The sequence below is a fragment of the Canis aureus genome, chromosome 18 (assembly GCF_053574225.1).
Source record: "Canis aureus isolate CA01 chromosome 18, VMU_Caureus_v.1.0, whole genome shotgun sequence".
Lineage (NCBI taxonomy): Eukaryota > Metazoa > Chordata > Mammalia > Carnivora > Canidae > Canis > Canis aureus.
In genome coordinates, this window is record NC_135628.1 from 55,965,151 (window position 1) to 55,976,355 (window position 11,205).

Here is an 11,205-nt window from a genome sequence, read left to right on the forward strand (position 1 = left end):
CCTGCGGGAGCCCGCCGGTCTCCTCCACGTTCATGGGCCCCATGGGGCCTACGGCCAACGCTCCAGGGCCGGCTGTTCCCTGGCCTGGGGGGCCCTGGGGAGCCCTGGGGAGCCCTGGGGAGCCCTGGGGAGCCCTGGGGAAAGGGTAGCTGGTCAGGCCCTAGGCCCGGGGAGGGCCCTTGTGAGCTGGTGCTGCCAGCCCTGCCCGGCAGGTGTGCACAGAGCCCGCCGACCAGGTAGGTGGTGGCCACATCCCAGGAAGGCAGCTCTGGGGACTCCTTCCCCCGCCTGGCCCTCTGGCCTGCCACCTGCCCCTCTGCTGCCCCGGACTTCCGTTTCAAGGTGGGCCAGGGAGGAGGGGGTGGGAGTGCAGGGCCCTGATAGAAGGTTCTGGTGCCAGGGCCCCGTCTGGGTCTTCGGAGGCAGTGGGCAGCTCTTGCCGTGGAGCTGCTTCTACTGAAGGAGCGCTCGCTTCATCCTGTCCACCTTCTTGCTCCGTCCCTGCAGGGCTGGCGTGTTTTCCTGTCTGTTCTTCCTCTGTGTAGAGGACGGAGCGTGGCTGTGAGTCAGAGCAATCCAGGAGAAGGCACTAGGGAGGAAGGTAGGCTCTGGGCCTTTCTAGACCTCTCTGGTGTCTTCTGAAGGCTGGCTGGGATTCTCAAGTTCCCTGGGGTTGGGAGGGGCCCCTCTGGCCTGCCCCAGGGAGTCTCCTCAGCTCCATCCCTGAGCCCTGGGGTCTGGAGCTCAGTGGGGCCCTGCTGCTGAGGCAGGGGAGCAGCTGCTGGGGCCGGAGGAGAAGGGGGACGGGGCTCCTCCATGCCCAAGTCCCTCCTCCAGCCAACAGCTTCCTCCCCCAAAGGGGCCCAGCCTGACCACATCATTCCCTAGGATTTCTCGATTTTTGGACTTCCTCAAGACCTGTCACAGGCCTGGCATTTATTCGGCTCAGGCCACGTCACCCTCCAAGGCTATTGCCCTGTTTTGGAAATTCAGCAACTTCTAAACTACATGTGAGTAGAGAGGTGTCCACCAAAGTCCTGTGGGCCTTTTCGATGGTGTTCCCTCCAGACTGCCCTCGTTCCTGGAGGGAGGCCACGTCCTGGCTGTCCAGTCGGCTCTCTCGGCTGTTTCTCTGGCCTTGGAGCTTGGCAAGAGGCCTGTGCTTCCCCTGGCGGGTAGCACTCCTGTCAGTGACCTGTCCAAGTCACTGCAAAGCCAGCTTCTGTTTACCAGCTAATCCAAGTCAGTTTGATTTAATTTGTATCAAGCATTGTGTGGAACTCTCCAGATTGGGTGCTGCAGCTAGCAGAGTTTACACGGTCGCTGCCCTTGAGGAGCGCACAGTCTGTTGGGCAGTGGATGGTGGCCCTAGCGGTGTGTGGGACGGGGCAAGGCCAATGCATAGATGACTTAATTCCAGGTGGTCAGGGACTGTTTCCCCACTTCCTTGTGGGTCAATTCCACTGGCTATGCTGGCTGCGGAGGCAGGTTTTCTGGAGACCTAGAGGATGTACAGAAGTGGACTGTCAGGACCCTCTGTTCAGAGGAGAACAGAGAAGCCTATCCATTGTTCTAGGGTTGGAGAAAGGACTAATCTGTGTTTTCCACTTGTCATGTCGAGGGAAGCCTCTGTCACACGTATTTTATTGTGGCAGAGCTGCATTGTGCCGCATCTGTGTGGTGTGGGACACACAGGGCCAAGTGGGAAGTCAGCCCCTACACTAGCCGACTCGTAACCTTCATCATGTGCTCACCTCTCGGGCTCAGGAGTCCTTATCTGTAGGTGGGGTGGTCAGAAGAGCTTATTTCTGAGGGTCCCTCTGGATTTGCTGCCATTGTTCCCCAAACTGTTTGCTCCCAAGAGCTTCCTTCTTCACCTGCAGGACAAAAGACCTGAGCGACCTCCGAGGGCATCTCGGGGTCCCAGGGCGGCCTCCCTCCCTCGTCCCAGCACCCTTGCTTACTTCCCTTGCACTGAAGCTGGGAGCCACCGTGTACTCAGGGAATTTAAACCTGTTCTTACATGAAGTAAAGCACCCACCACAAAATCCAATCACACCTTTAAATCCAGTTAGTGTGATTTGGGGTATGTTCTTTTTAGAATTGGATTCCTTTTGCTTCATTGGAATAATTACGAGGTGACTTGCACAGGCCTTGAGATCCCCAGTGAAAAGTACCATCAGGGCCTTTAGGTATGTCCTCCATCAGGCAGATGACCCTGATGTGGATGAGCTGATAGATTCAGTGCGACTCAGACACGGTCATGCACTGAGGAATTATGTTATTTTCTACATTTTTTGGGGGACAGCTGTTTTACTGTGAACTGTTTCAGGTGGCAAAGCGTGACTGGGGATAATCAGGCCTGCTAGGATAGTGGAGATTGGTGTGTGTGAGTGCATGTGTGTGCATGTGGCATCACATACATGTGCATGCCTGTGGTGTATATGTGTGTGCCTGTATATGCGTGCATTTGTGTGCATGCCTGTGGTGCATGTGTATGCATATATATGTGTGCATGTGTGTGCATGTGGCATTGCCTATGTGTGCATTTCTGTGGTGCATGTGTTTGTGTGTCTGTGTGTGTACATGTGTGTGTGTGGTTAAAAAGGAAGTGGTTGGTTAAGGGTTCAGCTGTCTGGAAGAAGAAGAAGTTTTACATCAGCCCAGGCTTCTAGAAAGGTCCAAGAGGAGATATCATCTTTCCCAGCATCCCTTCTTTGGAGCTGGTCCCTTGGCATCGCCAGATGAGGGCCCCTTGTTTGCAGCCCTGGAGACTTAGCCCTCTTGTGAGTGGCTCCCCAAAGATGCAGACTCTCTGGAGACGTAATTGGCATTGTTTCACTGAGCACAGAAACTTGGGTTATGACAGTTTTGCTCTTTAAATTGTCAAGGAAGGAAAGGTGCTTTGAACTGCAGCTGCTGGAAGGGCAGGGGGACCTCGCTTAGAGTCACCCCTGCCTCCGTGAATATTCAGGGAGCATGAAATAGCGACAGGAGACAAACAGATAGATGGGGTGGGTGACCAGTACAAGCACAACAGGCCATGAGGATCCTGGGAGGCAAGCCTGCCCATGTCATCTAGGACTCGCTGAGCTGATGCAGCAGACCCTCCGTGGGCACAGTGGAGGCTGAGCCCTGCTTTGGCCATTCTCCCATGACTCTGGCCCTTGAGGCATGTGGCTGTGCCCTCTGCTGACCCAAGCATTGGTGGTTCTGGGCTCTACTGGGGTGAGACTCCACTAGGATAACTGGACAGCTGGTCTGGGGCTCGGAAGGCAGGAAGTCGGGAGATAACCTATAAAACGAATGACCTGGAGGCACAGGTATGGGGAGCTCTCCAAACTCTCCCTGGGCCTGGTGAAGAAGGAGAGTCCTCAACAGGCCTGGGGAAGGGAAGGAGTGTGACAGGGGACAGCTGGAGCCAGACCTGGACTCCAGTGAACACAGGTGTAAAGAGGTGGATAATGATGGGCAATTCCCAAGAGTTTCTTCTGGAGTGTCTTTAATTTCAGTATCTACTGTGGAATGCTGGAGTCAGTTCTTAGCTGTGGCATTTGCCAGTGGAACTCAGAACAGTCCCTTTGGTCCCCAACTCAAATGCCTCATCTGAAACTTTTGAGTCATCCAGTTTGTCTCTTAGCCTGACACTCGGTAATAAGTTCCTGAGGTAGTAACCATGTGTGCTTTTATTATACACGCAAACAGTAGATGCAGAGTCATACTCACTCTGTTCTCTCCTTCCTTTGCCTTTGTTTTTAAATATTCAAACTCCTTCTCTTTCCTTTCTTGTGTCAAAAGGGAAGGAGAAATACAGCTGACAGGGAAGTAGATCAGGAGTAAACCATTGTCCCTGAGTTAGGTTATGAGCTCCAAGGAGAGGGTCCTTTCTCGTACAAGGTACGGGGTCCTTTCTGGCCCAAGGTCATTGTATATTTTTCGAGTGAAGCATGCAAGGTGAACTAAGCCTCAACGCTGGGAGTTAATAGGAGGACACAGAAGAAAATCTTTCATATTTTCCCACCAGCTGACCCTGGGCCTCTCAGGGAAGTTGATGATGGGTCTTCCTCAGTGGCCAACGGCTGAAGATTTGTTTCCCTCGCTGGCTGAGTGTGCAGGTCTCTGAGTGTCACCACTCCATCTCGAGAAGCTGGGGATTTCCCAGTCTGGTTCGTGCTTCCAGAACGCATGGTCCTCAAACTTCAATGTACACCAACCCATGACACTTCTCAATTCATCCTTGATAATCAGTTGGTCTCTAATTACCTCCATTCGCAATCTTATTAAGTCCAGACCAGAACTCTGAAACTTCGGACAGTTGTCTCTAGCCGTCAATGCACCTGAGGCCCTAGGGAGGCAGGATCTGGGTCTTAATGTTTGTAAACACTAAGCTGATTTCAATTACTCATCTGAAGAGGAGGCGACCCCTCTTCCTCCCCCATTCCACTGACCACATGGACTAACATTTACTCTTCTCTTGGTGAGTTCTGCAGAATTTTGCTGCTGGTGCCCCGTCTCACACACCCCTGAGATACAGGCATAGGAGCTTCAAAAGAATCCTCACTTAACACCACCACCAGTACCACCATTGTATTTCCCATTTGCACCACCCCTGGGTTCAGCACGGGGCCTCCAAGGCAGTGGTGGCTGATGGAAAACCTCTATGTGCAGGGAAGCCGGGTGGCTATCTAGAGCCACTAGCCCTCTGCCCTGGAGGCAGAGCGTCCTGCCCTACTGAGGCTGGGAGGGCCCGCCACTGCTGTCTGGATGCCTCTCCTCCCCTCTGTGATGCTGTCATGGGGCCAGCTGATTAGTACCTTCCGCTTGGTTGCGTCCCCACCATCTCTTGATGCAAGAGCGTGCAGAGGACAGATTGCAGTGATGAGTACATTTCAAAATTTGGTTTGTTTACTTCCCTCTGCTTCCTATTTTGTGCCGGCGGGTGGTCTTACACCACAGGCAATGCAGACAGCTTCTTCCTCTGGCTGCTCCCTCCCATAGAGAACATGAGAAAAACAAGACATTTTTCTCCAGTCACAAATTCCACAGGGCCCTCGCAGTTCTGACTCCAGGACCCAAGTACCCAAGAGATGATGATGCCTGCAGTCCTCCGGGTCAGAGGGATGAAGCAAATGAGGACCCAGGCTGGGTGTGTACGATGCCAAATGTACACTCTGACTTCCAACCTTGAGCAAACTGCAGACCGAGCAGTCCCGTGAAGCCCTGGACGATCCAGATGGTAATGAAGCCTCATGAAACATTCCCTACAAATGAGTGAAGGGCTGCAGGAACCCACCACAAAGTTCATTTAATCCACAGATATCCTCTGTTTTCATCAGCCTTGTCTGCTCTGGACAGTTGAGCTAAAACTGCTTCAGCTTATGGGTAGCATTCATCCAACATGAAGAGTAATGACCCATAGAACCCTGGGCTTTATGGGGAGAAAACAAACTCCTTACTTACTAAAACCACACAAAGAAAAAAAATGCCCAAGTATTCCCTATACTGGAAGGGATTAGAGGTTAGTTTACTTTGCAAGTAAAATAGGATGGAGTATGCCATACGGTTCCATTTCTATGAAGTTCTAGAACAGACTAAGCTAATGTATGGCAGAAAAAATTTCATAAAGGTTGTTGCTCTGGGGAGCAGGGGAGAATTGAGGAGCAAAACATTAGAGAATTTTCTGGGGTGAAAGCAACATGCTTCCCTGTATTGGTAAGGATTTAAGTCACAGCAAATACATGCACTTAGCAAATGTACACTTAAGATTTGTGCATTTTGTTGTATGTAAAGTTTATCTCAAAAGAAATCTGTAAAAAATCTTCAAATCTAGTTAATGACACCCATGCTGAATTATTTACACAAAATTGTCCTGAAGTGTACAATGCACCCAAAATAAGAGAACTTTGAGAATTTATTCTGTGGTTCCCCATGCAAAATAAAATTTATAGCATCAGGTCTTATGTTTAAAGTGTTTCATTCCTTTCGGGTTAATTTTTGTGAATGGCATAAGATACGGACCCAATTTTACTCTTCTGCGCGTGGTGACCCCGTTTTCCTGTCACCACTTGTTGAAGAGACTATCCTTTCTCCCTTGAGCATTCTTAGCTCCTTTGGGTGCTGTTGGTGGGAATGTACATTAGTTTGGCCACTGTGGAAAACAGCATGGAGTTCCTCAGAAAAGTAAAAATAAATAAATAAATAAATAAATAAATAAATAAATAAATAAATAAAAGTATTAGTATATGATCCAGGAATTCCACCACTGGGTATTTATCCAAAGGAAATGATATCGGGATATCAAAGGATATCAAAGAGGTGTCTGTGTTTCCATGCTTATTGCCACGTTCTTTACAATAGCCAAGATACAGAAACAAGCCAAGTGTCCATCACTGGGTAGATAAAGGAGATATGGGTGTGCATGCAATGGATATTATTTGGCCACTGGAAGGAAGGAAATCCTGCCATTTGTGACAGTGGGACGGACCTTGCAGACAAAGAAAGACAAGTACTATAGGCTATCACTTATATGTGGAATCAAAAAAAGCCGAACTCATGAAAACATAGAGTAGAATGGTGGCTACCAGGGGTGGAGGAGTTGGGGAGGTGGTGTTTAAGAGTATAAACTGGGAACTAGTAGATAAACAGGTCCTGGAGATTTAGTGCACAGCATAGTGATTATAGTCAACAATACTGTATTATAGACTTCAAAGTTGCTAAAAGGTAGATCTGTTCTCACTACAGAAAAGAAATGATGATTATGTGAAGTGATAGAGATGGCTAGCTGATGTCACAGTGGTAATTACATTGCAATAAATAAGTGCAGTAATGTACTGTACACCTTAAACCTACACATTACTATATGTCAATTATATTTCAAGAAAAAATAAACATAAATGGTAAAATAAAAGAAATGAGATGGAGGCACCTGGCTGGCTGAATCGGTGGAGCGTGCCACTCTTGATCTCATAGTTCTGAGTTTGAGCCCCATGTTGGGTGCTGAGATGACTTAAAGTAATAAGAAAATAAAAGTCTTAAGAAAAAATGAGTTGTTGGATTGGATAGAGGATGGATAGACGGACAGAACCATAATGCAAGTCTGGTAAAATGCTAGTGGGTGAATTTAGTCACTGGGGTATAGTATGTTCACCGCAAAAATGTATCATCTTTGCATGATGTGTGACCAATTTTTATAAAAACTGTTGGGACAAAATAGGATAGGGCAATTTGAGGTAAGAAAGAAGTTGTTTTCTTTTGTTTTTTGTTTTGCGTATGATAGCTAGAATTGTTTTGAATTCACAATTATCTCAACTTCACTGGATTCAAATGAGTCAGATGCCACAACTTTATTTTAAAGCATTAGTTACCAACAGTAGATGGTAAAGACAAAACTGCTTTTTCGTCTCATTAAGGGATAAAGGTATCTACCAAAATGAATCCTAAGGCCCCATATGGCTCATTTATTGCAACCTCACAGTCAGAGAAACCAAGGAGATGATGAGCAAGCCAGCATTGCAGTTTGCAGAAGAGTGGAAGGTTTGGAAAAGGATGCTTCATGCAGCATTATGTGAGCTCACTGAATCAAGATACCAAAGGGGGGACAAAAAAGAAAGAAAGAAAATAAAAAAAAAATCCCTTACAGAGCTGAAACATTCATCTTTATCCCAATCCCAATAAAATGACTTTCCTAAGAAACTGGAATTGTTTTTGAGCAGTCAAAATAAGAGGAAGTCCATGCCTGATGAATTTAGATCCACTTAAGGTAACAGCTCTGCCCCTCTGGCTGATACTCCACCTGCCTACCTTTAGGTTGATTACAGTAGCTGAGTTGTCCGAGAGAAATTGTGCTCTTTGTTCTTGCTTTGAGTCTAGGATAAAGTTTGTAATTTCAGGTGCAGTTGAATTTTGTACCTTAGGTTCCAAAAATGAGTCTTGATGAGTAACCCGAGTAAATCTGGTGAACCCTCATAGCTCAGTCTTTGTAGAGAATTGCATTTAAAGAGGTACGGATCAACACTAGCCAAGTGGCAATCTAAAAGGAATTCCAAACTTTACTTGGGTCTTTTGAAGAACATCAAAGAGAACCCAAGCCCATACTCAGAGTCACTCTTGAGAGCTCTTCTTCAACTACCCCTTCTTTTCTTTTGTACCTCTCCAGGGCCTACGTGTCAGACTTCCAGACCCTCTCAAGCCACACACCTTTGGACTTTCCACAGTTTCCCTATCTTTTGAAGTTAATTATTAAGTATGTGATCTTAGCCTTTCTGGCCAAACCCTCCTGTTTCTCTGAGCCTCTTTGGTTCTATCTGCCTATTCTCCTGATGACATCAGAAGACCTGAGAATCTTGATCAGGATTTCTCAGCTGATGCGTGTGCAAGGGGCTAGGGCTGGGGGCATAAGCAGAGGCAGGTCAGGATGGCCAGAAGGTTGAGGGGCAACAGAGAGGTGGTAAACTGATAGGAGAATAAATGATATTCCTATGATATGTGTGATTTGCCTCCTCCAGGACTTTGCACAAGCTAAACACTCACTTAGAATTGCTTCTTTCCAGTCCTTTCTTTGCCTGTACTTGTTTGAAGGTGAATCCTTCACAGAGTGTATTAACTGGTCGGTTTCCAGAGATCTTTTTGTCGGTGGCTTCCCTGGGACCACACCGGCAGGACTCCTGAAGCCAAGATGGAATGGCCACGAGCAATCAGGGTCCTCTCCTCCTTTTTCTAAGAAACACGAATTAAGAGTGTGGAAGTGGCTTTAGGAGGAAAACATCTCTCTCTACCAGCTGTGAGCTGATCAGAGTGGGAGCAAAAACTGTTGCAAAAAAAGGGAAGAATTGATTTGGCTGTCAAATAGTGAGCAAGATAAAAAGCTAGTGGTTCGAGAGCCCGACATTCTTTTGATCAGGGCTGAAATTCGCTCTGTGGAAATTCTCCCTGACTTCCAGACTTGGCATTCAGTATCTTATAGCTGATGGAATCGGAAAGGGGTAGGTGCTGGGCGATGCGCCAGGCCTCTCCTTGTTTGTTCTGGGAGTCCAACTGTGGGCCTTAGTCTGAGAGACAGTTTTCCATCTTTTGGTGAAAAAAACAAAAGCCCCTGGCAGCCTGGGATAGACAAAGCTTTGAACAGGAGGCATCAGAGCCTTGCGTTCATTATATTGTATTTCTTGCTTATTTTCCTTTCGATGCCAGTTTCCAATCACGATTTGCAACTCAGAGCCAGTTTCCTTTTCTTACGGTGGGGATGGTTCATAGCTAGTTGCTGCAGTGAGACGGTTTGGTGCTGGAGAGACCAAGGCGGCAAGAGTGGCAAAAATTCTGCCCATGGATCACTCCTAAATGGAAGGATCTTGAGTCCGTGTAGGGCAAAGCACCCAAACCTCTATGGTTTGTGTCAAGAAGACTCTCCAAGCTGGCAAGGTTGGCAACACCAAAACGGACAGCAGGTGTCCTGTAGAAAATACAAAGGCATCGAGAATGACAGATGTGGCTGACTCAGAGGCGTCAGTAGGCCCAGAGGCGGCACCATTTTGGATCAGATGGGTGAGAAAAGAACATTTCTGATGGGTGGGGCAGACCCGGAGGACCTGGAGTCCAGACAGAGGATTTCTCTTCCCCTAGAAACAGAAGACTTGCCAGAGAAAGGTTCACTAGGGCAGAGGGAAGTTGAAGAGGTAAATTAGGAAGGGAAAACTGGAAATGGCAGTAAAATCCAATTTATATGGTAATCCATGCTAAGCTAATGTGGGCACGGGCTTTGGCTGGGCCTCTGATTTATTAGTGTACAGCACATGTCCTGACAGCTCCACACCTGCCCTCAAAGGATGCACTACCGTCCAGAGGGCCCACAGCCTGGCACGGGAATGCCCCAGGAGAGGGCCTGGGCAGGGTATTGAGATTTGGGGGCAGAGAATTCTGACTGCATGGATGGAAAGCCTGGACTCTTAGGTCAAGCTGGAGAGGCATGTGGGGGCTCCTGGGCCTAGTTTCCAGGAGTCTGCCACCCCTGTCCCATCTTTACCAACAGGATCCCCCCCTCTGGTCTCCCGATCGTGCCTCAGAGCCAGGCAGAGGGGCGCCCCCATTCCCCTGCTATCGGGTGTCCCAGAGTAGCAGCTAAGGATCTCACCTAGGAGCCAGTGGGAGGGGTGGGTGCTTTCGAGCAAGTTTTGTGTTTTGTGGGATATATGATTTTAGTAACCTGTTTCTCAGTGTCTTCTAGAGAATTCCACTTCCCTTTCAAGGTCCCTGACCCTGTTGTCTCCCTCTGTGCTCTCTGCAGGTTCCCATGATTCCTCCTCTGGGCTCGTAGCCACCCCAGTAGGAGGACACCCTTGGGCCCCTGTCTGTGGCCCAGCTCCCTGGGCAGGGCAGCCCCAGCCCGCCTCCCTGGTTTTCCCCGGAGCAGGTCTCTCCCTCTGCCTCCAGGGAGGGTTGCCCTGGGAGACCGAGGAGGGGGGCAACAGCCAGCAGACAGACAATGGTACTCACAGAGGTTGACAGAGCTTGGCTCTTCAATATTTATGAGCGCTAACTCTAATGGAGGGAGGGGAGAGAACATTAGTGGCAATTTTCTTCTGTGTCTTTAGCGCTTTTTTTTCTCCCTGAAAGTGAGGGGACACAAGAGGGAGAAAAAAAGGAGCAGCAAAAACAGTTTATGCCACTTAGCTGCAGGCAAGTGAGAAGAAGCGGGCTGAGGTGCCATCAGATGGCAGAGAGGAACTGGGGTGGGGAGGGGAAGCCCAGACACTCACAGTAGGGCTTTGCTGACACTCCCTCCTCCTGCCACCACCTCCAGGATGATGGCCTGCTTGCCACTGTTGTTTCAGGCTGCTGCAGAGTGTGGGTGACAGGCCATAATGCACAAATGGGAGATAGAAAGGCTCTGGGAGGCATCATTGAGGCCAGCAAGGAATCAGAAGTTCTACATCCTGGCCTGCCCCAGCTCTTGACCTTGGATAAGGTCTTGACTTCTCCCAGGTGTCAGGACCTGAGTATACGTGGGTGGACAGGGGACAGGTGCCCTGAGATCTTCAGTGACCACTACCTTTCTCTGATGTGGCTTAATCCACCCTCCTCTCTCCTGTTTGTAACTTATCCATTCTCCAAGGTGTGGCTCCCATCCCAGCTCCTCTGGAAAGCCTTTGCTCTCTGCTGGATCCATGGAGGTCCTGTGACAGTGACACGTTTACTCCCCATTTAGCAATTAAT

At 48.9% G+C, this 11,205-nt stretch overlaps 1 long non-coding RNA gene across 1 annotated transcript; it reads left to right on the forward strand.

Annotated features, from left to right (window-relative positions):
- The first annotated feature begins 506 nt into the window (after positions 1-506).
- Positions 507-5,922, forward strand: LOC144288381 (uncharacterized). The gene is made up of 3 exons (XR_013356319.1): positions 507-601; positions 889-1,010; positions 4,491-5,922. It is a non-coding gene; the product is annotated as an uncharacterized LOC144288381 (long non-coding RNA).
- The last annotated feature ends 5,283 nt before the right edge of the window (positions 5,923-11,205 follow it).